The sequence below is a fragment of the Haemorhous mexicanus genome, chromosome Z (genome assembly GCF_027477595.1).
Source record: "Haemorhous mexicanus isolate bHaeMex1 chromosome Z, bHaeMex1.pri, whole genome shotgun sequence".
Taxonomy (NCBI): Eukaryota; Metazoa; Chordata; class Aves; order Passeriformes; family Fringillidae; genus Haemorhous; species Haemorhous mexicanus.
Genome location: NC_082381.1, coordinates 21504392 through 21520079, shown reverse-complemented (window position 1 = coordinate 21520079; position 15688 = coordinate 21504392). Strand labels below are relative to the sequence as shown.

Genomic DNA, 15688 nt, shown 5'->3' with positions numbered 1-15688 from the left:
TGCTGAAGCATATTTAACTGCTCTCGCAGTGTCTGGGCTTTGTCAGCTTCTTTTTTTCATCTTACTGGAATTCCATTTGAATTCTGCAAGTTGTAGGTGCAGTGAGTGGTGTTCCATTTACGCTGCTTGAAGCCTTCCTGTAAATTCAAATTTTGCCGTCTATGAGGATGCTTTTTTTTCACACTGGACAGTCTTTCACACAATCCACATTCCAGACAAGGACACTTTCTCGAGATCAGTGGTGCACTTGCTATGGACTAGCGGAACTGTCTCCATTATTTCATTCAGCTTGTCCATAATTACTGAAAAGGAACGTCTGGCTGCACTGACTTTTAAGTGTCCACAAAGCCTGGACTTTGGTTTGTTGAAAACATTCTGCTGTTCAATCATGGAATTGATTATTGCAACATGGAAATTAACTAGGAAATCAGCTGAGTGCTTCAAAGAAGTAAATTTCTTCCTTTTCACAAACTGGTACTTTATGCCTGTGTTTGGAGTCTCCTACACCACTCAAAATCCAGTGCCTCCTTTTAAACCCTTTTGTCCAGGTGAAAAGGGAACAAGACTGGGCTAAAACTTTAAGCCTTTTAGCTGCCAAAACTGCAATCACAGCTCCTCAGAACACATGTGCCAGGCCTTAGGTTCATCTTTCCTCAGCCTTGCTTCATCTTGGTTGTTTTCCTCATCAGCAGGGAGAGCATTAATTAGGTGCCTGATTTTCTGTTTCACTAATTTGTGGATGTTTACCTGGTCCTGGAGACGGTCTCTTTTAGAACACATAAGCACACAGCTGGCCACAGAGAGGACACAGCAATACCATGCTTTTTTTTGCCTGCTGATATCCTGGATATTGCCCCAGGTTTGTAAGTAAGAAGAATTAGAAGCTAATGGAAGTTTTCTGTACATGGAGAGAAGTAAAAAAATGCCGCTATTAGGCACAGGTGCAAATACAGAAGAATAAAATAAAGAGTAATTGCACAGCCACTATTGCATACAAAATATGTGAAATTTTGATTTCACAGCAAGACCCAGCTACTGAGGATTTGGAAGTCAGCATATCTGTTTGTGGCAGCTCACCCAGCAATCACATGCCCTGACCATCACACTGAGGATATCCTTCAGGAAAAAAACATGCCAGAAAAATCATCTTCTTCCAGAGGCCACTCTGAATTCTGCAGGAATAATGATGGTTTGTTTTGTTCCGAGCCTGTTAGCTGGTGGAAAGAGAAATCCTCATGAAAGCATGGTAGTTATAAATTGTACAATTAGGACTGATCCTAGGAAGCTGGGATTCATCAGTTTACTCTCCATTCATCAGCTCCAGAGGCACAGACAGTGCAAAATTAGAGACAGGATGAGAACTGGGAGAGAGAAGTTGGAGATTTTGGGGCTGTTACACCAAGCAGAAAATGATGGAGGGGCTTTAGCATTAAACCCTGGTGCTGAGACCAAAACCTCTTACTTAATAAACTCATTATTCTCTGTTGCTTTGGGGGATTAAACCTCTGTTGCAGCCAAGGATTTCAGAGACATTTAACCCTGACTTCAATCTCTGTGATGCATGTAAGGAAAGGAGCTGTTTTCCTTGCTAAAAAACATGCCCTGCCTGCTAGCCTGCTGGCCTTACTGTCACAGGGGCTGGTATGGGAAAAGATGCCTCTGGGTTTGATCTCATCAGCCAGATTTTCAGCTGCAAAAAGGCAGTTTAAACATCACTGACAGCTGCTGAAATTCAAGATGCAGGTTTTTTAAGGCGTAAGAAAATGGTGTAAATTTTTTGTTAGAAAATAATTAATTTCTGTCTGACTTGAGACACATATCTCCTGTGGAGTAAAAGCATAGCTCTAAAGAACATGAGTGTTTCCAATACATGATCTTCTTTCTTGGCTTCCTTGTCCAGGGTCCCACACAGCTGATTTTACTTTGGGTTTAACCATGTGCTTTTTCATCCCTTTCCTTAGTCTTGTAGTTATGCTTTGAGCATCCCTGGGGAATAAGAGGCTCCAATTTGTTCCCCAGAATGTTTCACCTGGTCCTGCACATCTACAGGTGAGCCTGCTTTGGGGTGATGCCTGAACTCCTTCCACCAAGACCATCCAGGTCCATCAGGAGCTTGGTGCACCAAAAGCCAGTCTCCAGCAGTGCCTGAATCAGGTCCCTGAGGACCATCTCTACTGATTCCAAAGGGCTGGGATGAGGGGCTCAAAGCCATACCACGGGGCTTGGGGCCACCGGAGAATCCCTGTGAGCAAATCTGTTTGGAGCTGCCAGGACTGAGCCTTGCAGGTGACACAGAGACTGAGAGCACCTGGACTACAGCCCAGGGAAACACTGCAACTGCAATCTTTCCTTGCAGACTTCTGCATCTCCACAGCTGCTTTCAGCATGATATCAGCACTGCTGCCCTCTACCTGAGCAGAAAAATAATGAAAAACTTTCCTGAGCAAAAGATCCCTTGCAAAGGTGAGCAAGATCATTCTGATGACTCATTTGGTCTCCAGGCCTCTAAATATACGGGGAACTGTCTGTGCCAGGGCTGCAGGAAGGACACTGACCTCCTGACACAATTATAGGAACTGCTGAATGGTAGAATTACCTCAACATCTTCAGCAAACTCCTATAAATTCTTGAACCATGGTTCTGCCTGGGTCAATCCCTATTCAATGTCACCACCAACCATTTGAGTCCACCAATAATCCTGGCCCCCATGGCTTCCAGCAGGGAAATGGAGTGAAGCTGACCTGATGTTTGTAGTATTGTCCACAAGGGTCCCAGGATGAGGGAAGAGACGAGAAAGTTGACTCCATGTATCAGCAAGCTAGGTTTATTATTTTATGATAGAAAATATATTAAAACTATACTAAAAGAACAGAGAGAAAAGATTTCATCAGAAGGCTAAGCTAAGAATAGGAAAGGAATGAATAACAAAGGCTTGTCTCTCACCGAGACAGTCTGGACAGGTGATCTGTGATTGGGCGTTAATTCCAAACAACCAGATGAGACCAATCACAGATTCCCCCTGTTGCATTCCACAGCAGCAGATAAGAATTGTTTACAGTTTGTTCCTGAGGCCTCTCAGCTTCTCAGGAGGGAAAAATCCTAAGGAAAGGATTTTTCCTAAAACATGTCGGTGACAGATGTTCTTTGTTCACAACTGGGCCACACTCTCTGGTCGGACTCATGAGCTGGTATTTCTTACCCAGCAGGGCCTGAGGTGGACAAGAGAGCAAACCAGAAAAGTCAGTGATACAGACAGGGAGAGAAAGACCTCAAACTGACATTTTAAATAAGCAATCAGACTCATTCAATAAGAAAAGGGATTACACAACTACAGCTCCACATTTCTCCAGGAGGGAAGAAGGAAAAAAATGAATGCAAAGAGCACAAGGGATTATGCTCACCCAGCTCATAATCAGGCTCAGAGCACTGTCTTGTGGGTGCTGGCCACCAGCAGTGGCCACTGGCCAAGGGGGCTCTTGCTGCTGGCCTTCAGCTTCTCCCTGCTGGCTCCTGTCAGTCTCTGGCTGTCCTCGAGGTCTTCCTTGCAGCTGGGGCAAAAGTGGAGGCTCTGCAATTGGTTCCAAGGCGTGGCAGAGCTGCAGTCCTGGAGCCCTCTGTGCTCCCTGCTGGCTCCATCCATCCCTTCCGCCCCGCCATGTTCTCACTGAACCCCCAGCCCCCTTCAGTTTCTTCAGACCCTCACAGTCCTCTCATCCCCTCAGTCCCTTTCTGACCCATCCCATCCCATCCCATCCCCCTTAGACCTGCCAGCCCCTCAACCTGTGCCACTTCCCTGTCACCTCAGTGTCACCATTGGCCTCGGCTGCCCCACAGCCCTCAGCCCCAGCAGCAGCTCAGGCTCCCTGTCCCTTCAGCGCCACCGCCCCCCTCAGCCCCCTCAGCCCCCTCAGTCTCACCGTCCTTCAGCAGCTCCTCAGGGGACAGTGCCTGGGGCCAGCGGCAGCTCCCACCGCTCCAGGGACAGCCGGGGCTGGAAGTGCTGCTCTGGCCGGCCCGGCCACCAGCTCGGACCCAGCACAGGGAGAGGGGACACAGGGGGCACAGGGGGAAAAGCAAGAGGTGAGAAAGGCAGCCGAGGGGGCAAAGAGGTAAAAATGCAGCCTAGGCCTACGCAAACAGCAATCTATCCATCAATATATACATCTAAACACTCATATTCCTCTTACTATGCAACTGTACGCATTTATAAATATAACTTCATATATATGGTTTTCTTACTCTACTCATATATAAATTTAACTCGGAAAATCAGTAAATCTAATTACATAAATGGAAATATATCACATCTGTAACAGTATACACATCCACATTTAACTCTACAGATCTATCAATATATGCACATATAAACAGAACAGTTTAATCTATAAATGGAACTATAAGCATTGATAAATAAAACCATACAAATCTATAAACATATTTACAAACAGAGGAATTCTACCTGCCCGATGGTCACGGGCTCTCCTCTGTCTCCACCTGCCACGCAGGGCAGCCCTCCTGGAGATGTTGGTCAGATGGCATCTGGGAAGCCAAGGGAACGCTCAGTCAATATTGGCCCTTGTGCACCTTTCCCTTGGACAGCAATTGCCCTTCTACCAGGGACTGTCAAAATGGCCTGAAAGGCAGACTCTCACTTGGCAATTTGAAGCCTGCCCTTAAAAGAACAGGGACCATTCCAAGTGTTCAAAAGTGTGTTTCAAAACACTGAAGGATCTCAATAAAGTCTCAGCACTTGCAGCGCAAAGGGCACCCACGAGAGCTTGAAACACACACAGCCCCAGGAGCCACAAAGAAGCCCAGCCTTGTTCTTTCTCTGTGCTGACCGACAGACCTCAGTCCTCACTGAAATGCCTGAAGCTGAGGGCTGCTGGGAGCTGAGTCATGAACCAGCTCCATTACCAGGGCCATCTACCAACTGCCCCCTGCAGCGAGCAGCAGCTGCTCCAACTCGACCATCGGCTCTGGCAGGAAGGGCTGCGAGGGACAGAGCTCCCTACGAGGCCTGCAGGCTGCACCAGCTTGGCTAAGGAATGGATCCAAAGCGCTCCCTCTCTCCTCTTAGGTCTCCCTAATCAGGGCTCATTCCAGCTTTCCATTCTGATACTGGACTGACTGTGATGTTTCACTTGGCTGGCCTCTGATGTTCTGCTCCTTGTTTTTCTGGTGGGTCAGCACCAATACCAGCAGACTGGTACTACACTGAGTCAGTGATCTGGACTTCTAGCCTGACTTTTTGCTCTTCTTTTCCCCTATTCCTTCAAGAGTTGTTCAGCCTGGCCTCCCCTGTCAGCCTGCAGCAAATTTATCCACCGACTTCAGCACAAAGCTGGGACACCCAACTTGGTGACACAACTCCCCCAAGGTCAGCTTTATTCCCTGCTCTCTTGCCACGGCACAGGACTCAGTGCCAGAGCCTCTGGAGAAGTGTGGAGGGCAGGGCTAAGGCAGCTTGTGCCAGTGCAGGATTTGAACTCAAGGCAGCAGGAAGCACCAAGCCTGCTCAGAGCAGCCATCTCACACCTCTCTAAACCAGTGAGGGCTCTGTCCTTACCAGGCTCCTCGGGCTCCTGGGAACCGTTCCTGCAGCTCTCGGTGTCAGATGCAGCTTCCTCTGCTGCAGCTCTGTCCACAGGCTCCCCTCCTGAGGAATCGGGGGCAACACTGACATTGTCCTGAGCAGAAAAACAGAAAGAAAGGAACCCAAAGATCACTCACTATTTTCCTGGAAACACATCAGGGATACGATAACTCTCCTTCTCCACTCCCAAAGGACATGGAGCACGGAGGAGGGAACACTGCCCATACGGTTCACATGAGCAGCCTTTTAAACTCAGGATTCAGGTGGCCAAGGTTAAACTGAAGCTCTTACAAAATGACCTCTGAGACAAAACATGAGCACAGCAAACCAGAAGACACCAAGTGAGGGGACGTGCCCTCAAGCTCTGACCCTGGCTCATGCCAGAGCTGGGAGAAATCAGCCAGCAGAAAGCCAGGGGCTCTCCCTGCTGCCAGCAAGGACAGAGCTCGCTGCCAGCCCTGCCCAGGGCTGGGTGCTGCAAACCCCCACACAAAGCACACATTTCTGCCTGGGCGTCTCACCACCCCCAGCCAAGCGCTCACACAACCCAGCACGAGGTGGTGCTTTTTGGAGCCCTCTGCTGCTGCCCCATGGGTATGATCCAGGCAAACGTTTATGCACCCAGGGCATTCCCAGGATCACATTTGTGATCAGGGGCAAAAATCTGGACATTGGGACAGCGGGAAATAAAAACAACCCAAAAGACAGGAAAAGCCGGACAACCAAGTAGTGTTTCTATTCCACCAAGGAAGAAATGTCCACAATGAAACACCTGCAAATTACCTTTGGACACAAAGATATTCTCACTATGACCAGTTCCAGAATATTCATCTCTTCTGCGACAGCACAGCCATCAGAACCCCTAAAGATCCTAAAGATGGTTCTGAGCCTGCAACATTTCCTTTTATTATGGAATAAAATGCTTCTGGAAACTGCTATGTCTGACTTTACAGAAGACAAAAGTCATGCCACTTGAAAAGAAGGTATTGGTAAATCCAAAAAAATCCCTCTCCCCACCTGGAGTTTGCCCTGGCTCATAATCATAAATGTACTGGAGGCAATGGGTCAGCACATGAATAAAAAGAGAGACATTCTTTGGCCAACACGTATAATAATCTGCAAAAGGACAGAGAGCTGCAGCTCCAGCCCAGCCCCAGCCACGGCTCTGGGAGCACATACAGGCACGGCAGGGCTCACACCGCAGCAGCTGCAGCTGCAGCCCAGCCCTTGCTTGGCCTTGGCCTTCCCACCCAAAAGAGGCACAGCCCACACCTGCTGCTGGAACAGAGGCACCTCTGGCATGCCCCTGCCTGCACGGCACCCTTGGCCTTCAGTGCCAGCTGTCCAAACACTCTTCTTTCCCATCAAACAAAGCCTCTTAGAACCTGCAAAGCTTCCACTTCCTCAGCATAAACACCCCTGGCACTCGGGATTCTTCCCAGTAGAGGGAGCAACCAAACCTGGTGAACACCTTTCACCCTCATTTAAGGGCTGTCCCCCTTTTTCATTCCCTCTTCTTCTGGAAATCTTGCTTTACCAAGCAAATCCTTCCCTGTCCATTCACAGCTGAACTCAAGAAGCCTTTGCTTCTCAGCCATGCAACAACTTTCAAAAGCTCTCAGTCCAGCCCCTTTCATCCCTTTCCAATGCAGTTACCTGAGCAGAGGGAGACTTTTCAGGCAGGGATCTCCTGCTCTCCCAAATAATTTTCTCATCAGCAAGGCCCAGATCCACTGGTGGTGATTCCTCTTCTCCAGGTGCTTTCTGTGCTGAGCTGAAGGCCATTGATGCTGCACAACCAGCACTGCCAGCTGGAGAATTGTCTTAATTGAGGCTGAAGTTTTTGGGGCGGCAGCAAGAATCCAAACACATTGGTCAGGCTCCACAATGTGGCTTTGGGACGCAGAGCTCTAGTGCTGCTTTGGATATAACACTACAGGCATTTCATAGAAAACTTCATTCCAGAAATGTATTCAACTTCTTCTTAAAAAGTATTTCTTCTAATTGATGCGTACATATATTAAAGTATGGGTTGTAAAGCTGATCTACACACACTGCCTCCCCTGATCTCCAGCTGGTCATCTCTTCCTCATGGTCATTATTTCCCAGTGTTTGACCTGGTGACCCCTCTCAAAAGCACTCTTTTGCTCCCACTCTGTACAGCTTTTAACTGCTTTATCTAAGAATCCTGAATGTGCTAACAATCTTTCAGGCTGTTTCCACAATGGATCCTAAGGTGCTCAGCGAAAGCTCAGCCCTTTGGCAGCTGCTTTGGATACTGAAGGCATTTTCTGCTGAGATGCTGATGACTCCTCATTTCAGTTTATGATGGCTCATGATTCTCCAGCCCGGGCCCTCGGCCTTCAAAGCCTGCTAAGCTTTTGATTGAACAAAGGTCTGTAGTCACTTTGTTGAGGATTTTATTTAGGACTCTCTTGGGAAGTAAAGAAGGAACAAGACAGAGCTGAAAAAAGGCAGCTCTGTGTGTGTTGGATTTGGCACAGCTTGGTTTTTGGTAGTGGGGGAGGGCCATGGGGCAGCTTCTGCAGAAGGCTGCTATAAGCTTCCACCATGTCTGACAGAGCCGGTGCCTGGTGCCTCTTAAGAGGGACATGCTGCTGGGCGAATTAGAGAGGTTGTAATGCTTCTGTGATTACATATTTAAGTACAAAATCAAAATGGCCAATGTGCAGTTTTTTTCCAGGGGTGGCAAGGCACTGCTGCCAGGGGCCATCCAGGTGGAGCACGTGGCGATGTGCTAATTCGGCCTCCTGCTGGGTTCGGGTTGCCCCCAAGCAGGCTGCATGGGTCCGGATAACTCAGTCCTTTATGGGACAGACTGTCCGAGTTCCCAAGCAGTTCTCGGCTGCTGCAACCTTAGCAAGCTTAAGGGATATTAGCTCTTTTAGTGATTATCAGCTCTTTGTGAGTTCAGCTCTAGCTTGCAAGGTGCCACAGGCTGGCCGGCAGATGCAGAGAGAGAGGAGAAGGCCGTTCTGGTGTTCCACAGAGATGTCTTTATTGGGTGTTCTGTGAAGTTCCAGTGACAGCCCTTCTAACCAGAATGGGCTAAAACAGCCCATTATATAGGGTAAGGGGGGATCAGAAATTGTCCAATAGCAGGGGTTAAGGAAAGTGACCTATAGGGTTACAGAGAGATAAGCAGGGATCCAAAGGTGGGAGAGAGGGACTTCTAGCTATTCACCATGACTTGGCATTTCCTATCTTTAGGCCTCTGCTCTCCCTGGGGCCCTTGCAGGCCCATGGCCTGCTACAATACACTGCCATGGCTGCTGCCGTCCCGGCATGACCTGCGGCGAGCCTTGTCTGCCTGGCCGCTCCCAGCCAGCCATGCTGTGGACAGAAGGGCAGGTGTGATGGTGGCAGCTTCTCCTTCCCAGCAGCCACATAAAGAGAGGCGTTCCATAGTGCCAGCATCGCAGAGGCCACCACTACTTCTGCGGTGCTGGTGGGGTCGCCTGGCGAGTAAAGGAAACATGATGAGTGACTCCTCGGAGCAGAACTTAAATGAGATCAACATTTTGGCACTGTGAGATCCTATAGGAGTCTTTAAGTTACTGGAACTTTTTGGCAATGGTACCTAGGAGGAACAGTTTTTCTTCTAGTCAGAGAAGAAGAAGAAGTGAGGAGATGTGAGGGAAAACAACATGGCAACGCCAAAGTCAGTAGAACAATAAGGATATGAATAAAGGGACAGAATCTGCTGGGCCATAACCCTGTGGGGTGTATCTTGAGTTTTTGGAGGTCACAGTCTCTCTTTTATCCTAAACTCCCAACTGCATCTTGCCCTCTTCCTTTTTCCTTTGGCTGAGGTAGTAAGAAGGTACAGACTTCCCAATCTGCCTACTCCATTTAATGCATATTCACCCTCATCAAGCATTGTATTACCATTAAATTGATCTTTAAGCCCACCATGGGCTGAGGGCATTATCCTGTGTTGAGACCAGCTGCCTGAGCCGTTTGTTCTGCCTTTGGCTTCTGTGTGGTGGTGTGTTTTTCTTCTATAAGTTTATCGTGGTTGGTTCTGTTACCCCTATGCAGATGGTTTGTACCTGAATCCTATCCTCCCACCTCCCTTGTCCATCTCCCCAAAGAGCTGCCCTTTATTCCAGGCCCTTCCATGTCCATCACTGTAACCCTGCCCTCCTCCCTTGTCTATCAGTGTAACCCCACCTTTACCACAAGATCCTTCCCTGTCAATATTGTAGCCCCTGAGACCCAATTGGTTCATTCAAACTGTTCTCCTCCCCTGTTATTCCCTATTGGTTTGAGCATTGTATTCCCCACTTTATGCTCCTCCCCAGGTTCCTTGAAATTGGAGAAAGTTTGTAATCTCCCCTTGTACCCTCACCCATATATAAATTGGTGCATAGATTTGTTCAGTATTTTTGCGTCCCTGAGCCTTCTCCTGGAATAAGCCTCCTTGAGAAACGATAGGAAAGACCCTTCCCTGTTCTTCATCCTGATCCTTGCTGTAGATACAGCTAGTGCTTCGGGGGAGCAGCCTCATTGCTGCAGCTTTACAGCAACCCTGCTATACCACCACCTGGGCCAATCCAGGCAAGGGGCGGCCACTCTCAGCTACAAGCTGACCCGGCACTCGCGTCATTCCTGCCCTGCAGGGAGAAAGCATTGCCCAAAGACTGTGTGACTGTGTTGCCCGATCCGAGTAGAAAGACACAAAACAACAAAGTTGTTTTATGCGGTGCTTTATTGAGGGCCCTGGGGACCTGAGGACTATTGTCCAAAGTCAGAGCCCCAATTTGCCACAGAATTTACAGGGTTTATATATCTTTCTTAACATGATTGCTTCATTTACTCTATGTGCATTGCTAAGCATTTTTAATCAACGTCATGATACACCCAACATCTCCCTGCACACAGAGATTTATTAGGTACACCATGACATCCGTTCCTCAGCCAAAAGGTGCATTCCATAGATAAGGTTCAGTACATTTTCTAGATAATACATCCTCCGATCTACCTGGCACTAAAGCACTAAAGTTCACTTGAAGTTTACCGGGCCTATGAGGCCTTAGCATAACTACTGCTACTTATGCTAACTTTATATTGTTTCACTAATCTAGGCATCTGTTAACTAGAATATAATTTTCAATCATTTCTGCAACAAGTCCCCCCTTTTGAGCATTCTTCAGATCTTCTGCAAGGATGCTCAACCTTCAGCTTCGGTTCTTCTAGGAAGGGCAGGAAGGACCACCTCTTCGTATTTAGGCGGGGGAATTCCCAATCCGTAGTTTCTTCCTATAGCTTTTACCAATCTTCGGGTTCGTCTTGTTTCCTTGGTTATTATTCCTAAAACACACTTATATGCTATCCAAGCAACAATTAGTACAATCACAAACAACAATATATATTGCGGTATTGACGATATCCAACCAGAAACCTGAAGCCCCATTGAGTCTAACAAGGCTCCTATCCAATTGTGCTGGGCCTCCTTTTCAATTTCTTTTGTTCCAGATTCCACTATTTCTAGTTGGGAGATATCCTTCTCTACCTCGATTGTTACATTTGGGATATGGATGCAACAGTGGTCAATTCTTTTGTTTAAATACCCACAGACTCCATGCTCCTTCAATAACAACATATCTAGAGCCATTCTATTTTGGAGAGTCATACGGGAAGTAGCCTGCAACTGTAAGTTCAAATCAGTGAACCCTTTTCTAGTTGCTACTGCCAGTCTCTCTGTTTGTCCCAGTAACTTAAACAACATTTCTCTATTTCTATATGTAGCTATTGGTGCAAACAAAGATTCCAATGCCCATCCAAACTTCACCCCGCTGTCTGGTTCATGCCATTGATCTTCATCTCCTAATAAATTCAAATCATCATCAATTTCTCTCTTTCTCCTAGTCCCTGATTCCCTTAACTTAGACTGTTTCCACAAGGGACATAGCGTTGGTATTCCCAAAGTTACTTGTGTCACTGGTCCGTCCAAAGGGAGATGAGTGGTCCACTGTCCATGTTCCATTACCCACACCAAATTTCCTGGACTTCTGAGTGTAGTTGTTCTACAGGAGACCCTTCCATAAAATCCATTCATAAGGGGTTTGCCTGGTACTGTATGATTGTATTTCCTACATTCACATCCCCATTTCAAAAGGACCCTTACCGGGACTAGGCTAATTTGATCCCCTGGAGTATCACATGTATAAACTTCTGTACAGTTCCAGTTTTCCTTTGTTATCACCCTCTCTCTAGTTGAGGTATATATCTCCGACACTTCGTCATGTGATTGGTTTTTACTTCCTGACCACTGTACACACCAATCAACAGGCCCAATATAACTATAGTGTTCTAGCAAACTTGGACCCCAAATTGCCTCCCAGTGGTCCCATATGGGCTGTTCTTGTGTCATATTATGACATCGCATTTCCCGGGATAATTGCTTCCTTTTGGTTTGTTGGTCTTGCTTATCAAAACACCAACCATAATTTCCTAATCCTCCATACAATCCAGGTTTTGGTTCGTATCTACCTCCTTTTTCCCGACAATCCCAAATTGATGAATATCTCCATACAGGGGAATAGCCTTCTTTAATCTCTACTACCTCCTTCTCCACAACCTCCATTTGACACATAACTGTCATGTTCCCTTGTATTGTTGGAGGCATTGGGACCGGAATCACTCCCCATGGAATAGGTTCCCCAGCTGCCTGTGGGAGCGGAAGACATGCTGTGATTCGTGAGACATTTTGTACTGTCCCAAAATCTCTGATCAATCCTACTATCAAATTTTCTTGTTCTTGCTCATTTTGAATAGTGATATTGGTTTCTCTTACTCCTCTTGGTTTCCCTCGAGTGAGTGAGACCATCGTCCTTGAATGTCCCCACCAAGAATCCTTGCTAATCCAGCACCAGTAATATCCTTCGTCCTCAGGCTGTACATCCTTGATTATAAGGATGACAGTTTGGTCTGATCGTTTCTCCCTGCGATATTTCCCTTCCTTGTCCCATATATTGTTTCCCTTAAACCACCATCCATATTCAATAAACTGTACATCTCTTTCTATCTTACAGACTAGAATGACTGCCTTGTTCCGTACTGCTCGAAATATTCCACGTGTTGCTTTAACCCTTTCTCCCAAATGTGCCTTAGCTATTGACGATCGGATACCATAGTCTGCATCTAATCCACACATAACTAAACACAGATAACGCCCTTCATCCATGCCTTGTTTAGGGTCCGAGATGTTTAACCACCCAATTCCTCTGTCCCCTACTTTCCACCAACTCACCCCCTGGTCAATTTGTTCCCACATTTGTTGTTGTTCTCTCCACCACTTAACCTTCACATCTTGTTTACATGCTTCTGTCAGCGTGAATGGGCAATTGAGCTTTAACGGGGGACCGTCCCACATGTCTTGAATTGCGGATGTTGGCTTAACTGACACCGATTCCTGAGAGACAGTTCCTTCCCGTAATCTCCAAGATACCACCCTCAATTTGATTTTCTTATAGTCAAGGCTATACTTAATTTGCACTATACACATATAGATTTCCATATCTTCCTTGGTTACTTGCTTTAATTGTAATGTGGTATTTCCTTTCTGTGCATCCCTATCCCAAACGGTAGTAAAACTTGCCTTGGGGTACCCAGCTCCTTGTTTCCAGAATACTCGTAAATCTCGGGCTTCAGCTTTCTGGTCATTGGCAACAGCACAGGTCAGATTCACATCCATCCCTTCCATGATTCCGACAACAGGTTCTGAAACAGTAACAACCACAACACCTTGAGTAGGTATCAATTTCATCATTACCAGTAACAGAATAATTAAGAATGCGGCTTTGCGCGAAATATCATTCGCGTCGGGGAGACCATCTGAGCCTCCCATTGTGTCGGAGTTTTCTTGACTCGAGTGTAGTGGATCCAGGTGTCGATTCCCGCCACCTTTACTGCTGTGTATGTCGTCAGGATCACCTGGTAAGGACCGTCCCATGTTTCTTTCAGTGGATCAGTAAACCAGTTTTTCACATACACTCGGTCACCAGGCTGGATGTCATGGACGGGGTTCTCCAGTGGTAGAGGTCGGTTCCACTGCAGGGCTCCCCGTAGGCTGTTGAGAGTTCTGTTTAGTGACATTACATAGTTAAATATCACTTGATCCCCTTGTACATGCAAATCTCCCTTCAGTACAGTAGCATGATAAGGTTTCCCATATAGAATCTCATAAGGACTTACTCCCAACCTCTCTCTGGGCTTTATCCTAATTCGCAATAGAGCTAACGGTAATGCTTGCGGCCATTGCATTTTAGCTTCCTGACAAATTTTCTTAATTTGCCCTTTCAATGTTTGATTCATTCTTTCAACCTGACCACTTGATTGAGGTCGCCAAGGTGTGTGCAAGTCCCATGATATGTCCAGCATCCTGGCTACTGTTTGAACGACTCCAGCTATAAAATGTGGACCTCTATCCGATGATAACCCTAGAGGTACTCCAAACCTGGGAATTATTTCCTTGAGCAATGTCCTGACCACTTCTTTAGCCTGATTTGTCCTACAGGGGTAGGCTTCTGGCCATCCTGAAAAGGTACAGACATACACTAATAAGTATTTGAAATTCTGTGCTTTTGGTAACTCGGAAAAATCTACCTGCCAATAATCTCCTGGTTCCGGTCCTACCTGTAGTTTCCCCAGTTGAATTTGTTTCCTGACAATCGGATTGTTTTTCAAACAGACTGGGCACATTGCATTCACCCGTTTTGCAAGTGTTAACATCTGGTTCGAAACTATCTCTCTCCGTAAGAATTTTACGAGCATCTCCGCACCCCAATGGCATTTGTTATGTTCTGTTTCAAGGATGACTTTCATTATTTTTGCTGGTACCACTACTTGTCCCGTTGTTGTCACATACCATCCAGTCGTGTTCTTTTGTGCATTCAATAACGTTGCCAGCTTCTCATCGTCTGTTGTGTATTTGGGTGCCTGGTTTAGGAAGGGATTCACTGGGCTTACCTTGACAGGTATTAATGCCATCTGAGTCCATACCTCTCGTGCCACCTTTCGAGCTGTCACGTCTGCCAAATCATTTCCACGATAAATTTTTCCTTCCTCCTTCCGATGTCCTCTTACGTGCATTACCGCAACTTTTGTCGGCCTGTGTACTGCTTCCAGCAAGGCTAGGATTTCTTCTTTGTATTTGATAGAAGTTCCCTGTGAACTGAGTAGTCCCCTCTCCTTCCACAATGCCCCATGTATATGAATTACCCCGAAGGCATATTTAGAATCGGTCCAAATGTTAACCTTCGTTCCAGTACTCAGAATAAGGGCTCGTGTAAGCCCAATTATCTCTGCCTTCTGAGCTGAGGTGCCAGGAGGTAAAGCTTTTGCCTCTACCACCGTATGAACAGTCACCACGGCATACCCTGCATACCTGGTACCACTTTCCACATAGCTTGATCCGTCCGTAAACAGTTCCCAATCTGGATCTTCCAGTGGTGTGTCCTTAAGATCCATCCGACTCGCGTATACCTGCTCGATAACCTCCACACAATCATGCGCCAATTCCCCTTCCTCCTGTTCACTGCGGAGAAATTCTGCTGGATTGATATGATTAGTTATTTTCAATTCTACATCATCCTGCTCTCTCAATATGGCTTGGTACTGCAGCATTCGGCTAGATGATAACCAGTGACCCCCCCTTTTGTTCCAAAACAGCCAGTACCATATGGGGCACAAATACCTCCATTTTCTTGCCCATTGTCAATTTCCTGGCTTCTTGAATGAGGATCACCGTGGCCGCAACCACCCGCAAGCACGACGGCCAACCAGCACTGACTGTGTCCAGCTGCTTCGAGAAGTATCCCACCGGGCGTTTCCATGACCCGATCCGTTGGGTTAACACTCCCAGAGCCAATTTTTGTCTTTCATTCACGTACAACTGAAAGTCCTTGCTTAGATCCGGGAGCCCTAAAGCCGGGGCCTCCTTCAGGGCTCGCTTTAAATTCTGAAAGGCATTCTTCCTTAACCTGTCCCAGTTCAGCTGTGGTTCCTTCAGGGCCTCATACAATGGTTTTGCTAATAACCCGAAATTCGGAATCCACAATCGACACC

The 15688-nt window shown here is 46.9% G+C and overlaps 1 long non-coding RNA gene across 1 annotated transcript; it reads right to left on the bottom strand.

Annotated features, from left to right (window-relative positions):
- Positions 1-2808: 2808 nt before the first annotated feature.
- Positions 2809-4394, bottom strand: LOC132341736 (uncharacterized). The gene is made up of 3 exons (XR_009490293.1): positions 3918-4394; positions 3402-3548; positions 2809-3209 (listed from the first exon to the last, which is right to left on the bottom strand). It is a non-coding gene; the product is annotated as an uncharacterized LOC132341736 (long non-coding RNA).
- Positions 4395-15688: the final 11294 nt, after the last annotated feature.